Here is a 5,186-nt window from a genome sequence, read left to right as displayed (position 1 = left end):
AGGCTCAGTTTGTAGTCCACTCCACCGTCTAGATCCTTTTCTGCCTTCTAGACAAATACTCCACCAGTTTGTGCATTTGATTTGGCCTTCCTGAGTGCAGTACCTGTGAACCTGGTTTTTTTTTTAAAGCAAATTTCTTTGTATTTGTTTTTATCCATTTCTTCAATTTACCAGACCATCTTGAAACCTAATTCTTTCTTCCAAGGTGTGTAGAAGTCCTCTCCCTCAGGATACTATCCTCTGATTTTGTTAGCAATCATTGTTATAGTCATTATTGAAAATACTGACTAGACTGACCCCTGGGAATTTTCACTTGAATATCTTCCCAGTCTGACAGCAAACTGTTGGTAAGTGCTTAGGGGATTGTACATCTGATCGTCACCAGAGCAGACCCTTTTCAACCCGACCCGGGCAACCCACAGGTTTCTTCAAGTGACAAATTTTGTACCATTTTCAGAAATGTCTCCACTGGAGAAGCAAGTTTGAAGCAGCTGAAGGGATGCCCAAGACAGGAGTCTTGTTCCTAGCAGTGAGACAACAATCACAAGCCACAAAAACCACAATAATCTTCCTCTGCCTAAACTGTGCAAAGCAGTGTTGGAAATGGAAGTGCTGAGATCCCCTAAAGTCACCCGGTAACACTACAACAGGGCAGGACAGGCATTTTTGTACCATACAGCTTAGGTTTAACTTTAATTTTCTGTCCACCAAGATAATCGGGATCGTGGGAGCTGTAAGAGGAACAGCATTGTGTCCTGGGGCTCTGACATGGGAAGTGAAGGAGACTGTATTGGGGTGAAGAATCGGAGGCAAAACTAGAAAGAGAACGTGGCTGCCTCTTGCACGCTACCTAGACCTCGGGCCCAGCACCCAAGAGAGGTGGGTGGAAAGCTTCCCATGGCCCACTGTGGCAGGCAGCGTACACTTGTGCAACAAACCTACCGTGCCCCAGACAACTTACAACTGGGCATTAAACACACAGAGACTTCATCGTTGGCTGGGGCAGATCCAATGGCATGGATACTCCCCCTTTTGTATTGCACCAGAAGCAGCAGTGGGGACTCTTAAATGCTAAAAACCAGGTAAAAAACAAAAAAAAAACACCCACCTTCTGTCCTTCCCCTTCTAGGCACCGCTTCCCATCTCCTCCATCCTCAGAGGCGCAGGCACCCGGTTGCTGTCACTGTATCCCCTGATGCAGGGTGTTCTCCAGTTGCCCCCGCCTGTTCCAGTTAGGGATGGTGGCAGCAAGTGGGTCCCTCCTCTCTGCTCGTTACCCTGCCAGCCAGAAGCAAGTGCAGGCTGGAGAAAACCTGCCTGCTGCCGCCCCTGCTGGGCCTGGCTGCAGCTCTGGAGCTCCTCCTTGCTGTGAAATCCACAGGGACAGGGACGCAAGGTGGGGGCCTCCAGAGCCATTGCATTTGGGCTCAGCAGTGGTGTCGGCAGCAGGTCGATTCACCCTCCAAGGTTTTGCTCCCAGGGTGGCAGGAAACACCTGGGGGGAAGGAAGGAGGATCCTACTTGCTGCCTCTGCTGCTGTCCCCTGTTAAGCCCAGCAGGAGCAGGGCAGGAGGGGTTCAGGAACAACCCCCCATCCCACCCATTAGCCCAGGACAGCATCAGGTGCAGGTGGGGGAGGGGAGGGGACAAGCTGCTGAGGATAGAGGGGAAAAGAGGGGGTGTCAGAAGTTGGGGGGAATGAGAAAAAGGGCTCTTAAATGATTTGGGCACTTAGAGGTTCCCACTGCTGCTCCCATGGTGCTGTCTGCCTGCTAGGGGTGGAAGGGGCCTGGGAGTGGGGGTGCAGCCACCTCTGGTTGCTGCTCCTGTATCCCCCTTCACAAAATCATGGATCCCCCCACAATCACTGGTCTCCTCCAGTTCTGTTTAAACACCGACTTCTGAAAGCTTTGTTCATGCGGTTGCGATGCCAGTCCTGCTCCTGCCTGTCCTGTCCTTGCAGCAATTGTTTGCTGCCTAAAACCACTTAACATCGACATGCCTGTATTTGCACATCTCATCTCGACAGAGAGGCTGATACAGCACAGCCCTCCAGAAGATGCCATGAGGTTATTAGAGATGTCACTCCTTCGAGTGTAAATGTTGCTATTTGATTATCAAGGAAGGGAATAAGGCTATTCTTTTTAGACAATCTTTGGATTTTGAAATTTCAATTAGAAAATGCTGGACAGTAAACATGGTTTTGATTTGCTTTATAGCTGCTGCAAAGAACAAGAGAGGGCAGAAGATTTGTGGAAACACAATACTCCTGCAGCTCATTTTTCCAACACCAGGAGTTTGTTCAAATGTTTTCAGCCAGCACTAATTGCAAGGTAAGCAGAGCAAAGACCTCAGCCTACCTGCCTGAGGTGCCTAGTGTGTTGCTGCTGTGATCCAAATGCCACAGACAGGAATTCCCTCGCACGGTCTCCAGGAGTGGATCCCTCAAGCAGCAGTGAGGTTGGACCAGGATCCTCGGGCACAGCTTTTGGAAACCCTTGTGGATAAACTGCCGTCCGCTGTCTGGTGTTCTTGTTTCCAGGCTCAGTGCCAGTGAGCTGAAACTCTTGCTTTTCAATGCTGCTGTTTCACCAGGAACAACAGCCCACTCCTTCCCTTTCAGAATCAACAACCCTTATCATTTACTAATTCATTTCCCAGCTGTTGCATTAGTGGTGTTCTTCTAGGAGCACTCTCACGACTGCCATCATGTCATATTCAAGCAGTTATGTAGCTCACACCCTCTGCTGCCATTCCTCTGCCTCCTTCCCCTGAGACTGATGAGCTGCCCACAGTTAGGCCAGATAAAGTCCAGTTTTCCTCCATCTGTCCACACCAGTTCTCACTTTTTTCAAGGAGACTGCTGCTTTGCTAGGGCCTTGCAGTCGGGCTCTGTGTTTTTCTCTTCTTGGTGTCCTGGATTCATTATTTTCAGCATCTAGGGTTTGATTTTGATGGGAACATGCTCTTCCATAGGTATTTCTATGGCTCTTATTATGGCAGCATCTTACAATCTTTGAGGTAGAGAAGTGCTGTTATCCCCATTTTACAGGTGGGAAACTGAGGCCCACATCTTCACAGGCACCTAACTTCCATTGACTGCAATGTCCTTACCTCCCATTGGAATCATGAGGAATTATGTCCCTGGGCTTCCCATCCACTTAAGTGACTTGCCCAAGGTCACACAAGAAGTCTGTGGCACAGCAGGGGAAACTTGGATACAGTTCCCTAGCCAGAGGTTAGTGCCCAAGCTACCAGCCCAGTTATCCTCTAGCTAGGCCCTGACAAAGCACACTCGAACCCTGCCACCATTTTCATATCGCTTATTTATTCTTCTGGACTCCTCCTCTGATCTCTGGCTACCTCGGCACTTTTCCCCACATATACCTGCAGATGGGAGAAGGGAAAGCTAGGAGCCTGTCTACACCGCCTCTGGCCTGGTCCAGGGAGCACCACAGCGTGGGTACACGTACTCCACAAACAGATGCAATGTAGCTGTCTTAAAATGGCATCACATGCAACCCAAGAGGCCTGCTGCTTATTGGCATGTGCCCAGCACCATTCAGAGGTGGCTATATTGCATCTGGTTCTGGGTTTAGCATGCAAGGTGGCAGCACACCATGCTACATAGCAGTGCTCCCTAGCACAGTCCTAGGAGGGCCCAGACCTATCAGGGGAACTGCCCAAACTGCACAGAGAGAAATACGGCTGACACTGCCAGTCTATGGGGCTTTTCCTATGTACCTCCAATACTGCCCAAATCTTTTCTAACCATGTATGCATGGGAGCTGCTTGTTCAGTGTCAGCTTCTCTGGCCATTTCATAGTTAAAGAAAGTGGGGAAAAAACCCAATTAATTTGACATTCTGCCTAAAAATTGAGTTTTGGAAGATGGCCTCCAGCTGTGCTACCCATGCCGTTTGCCCACAAGCAAGAGTGGTTTTCCCATCTTGCCTCGCTAAGTCACACCAGTGCCTTGAAGACCCATTGCCTGTAGCTGGTCACTGTCTATTAGCGGCCTAAGCAGCGTTGCAAGCTCATAGCGAGGACTTCATCACAGGTGGGACAGCAGGGGGTAAAGCGTATGGTCATAGGACATGCCATTAGGCTCACACTCAGAGCACTGGAGTGGGACAAAAGCAGCCTAGTGTCATGTCTGCCGGGGCTCCTGTGTAGACTGTGACACCCCATCTGGGCCTTTCCCCCCCACCATCTCCTTGCTGTCCCGTGAAGGCCAGGTGACTTCAGCCTTTTTGGCCTCCTGCCCCATTTCACTGAGTAGTGACTGACCTGCACCATCCTGCTCTGGGTCAGACTCCAAGCGGCTCCTCCTGCTCAGCCCGTTCTGTGGGCTGGATAAATGATCTATGGAGGCTTCAACCTTGGCATTCTCTTTCCCTCGGATTTATGCCCGGTCATAATGAATTATCTTCTGGACACTGTCGCACAAAAACGGCAAATCAATCACTGGGGAAGCTGATTTTGCCCAATACTGAACAAGGAACTTTCCTGGGAGAAATAAATGCTATTATCCACTTGCTCAGTCACTTCCCACTCCTCTGCAGAGGTTGCCCCCAATCTCCCCTCTGCCCCGTTTCCCTGCCATGGGTTTAAATCAGACCGCACACTCACAAGGTCAGGCTTTCACAAACCAAGTTAGCAATGCAAGCTTTGGGCCGGCAATACCTTCTTTTTAAAGCATCCTAGTTTAATTCTTTTCAACTCCCAGGCTTTGGTTTTCATGCACTTCAGTGTGAGCAGGGATCCATCTGAGATCTTCATAACACCCCATTCCCCTCTGACAATCCTTAGTGCGAGGCAAGGCCATGCTATTATCCCCATTTTACGGAAGAGGCTCTGGGGAGATCCTCAGGTCTGTAAGTACCTAACTCTTTGCATGGTGAAATTAGAGTATCTGGATTTTCTCAGAGCTGACGGGCAAACCGGCTCTGGAGACAAGAGACCTGAAAGCAAACAGCAGCACGTGACAAGACTTAATTGCACAACGCGTTCTAGATTGCCACCGAGTGTAACATCAAATCTATTATTAACAACCCCCCCACCCCCAACTAGAGGAACAAAGCCTGCCTCAGCTTAGAAACCAAACAGAAAGGCTGCAGAAAATCAAAAGTCCTATACACAACCATATCAAACAGTAGATGCATGACTTTAAAGGCAGCAGTTCCC

The sequence above is a fragment of the Gavialis gangeticus genome, unplaced genomic scaffold (assembly GCF_001723915.1).
Source record: "Gavialis gangeticus isolate Ggan-Ray unplaced genomic scaffold, GavGan_comp1, whole genome shotgun sequence".
NCBI classification, from domain to species: domain Eukaryota; kingdom Metazoa; phylum Chordata; order Crocodylia; family Gavialidae; genus Gavialis; species Gavialis gangeticus.
This window is presented reverse-complemented; position numbering follows the sequence as displayed.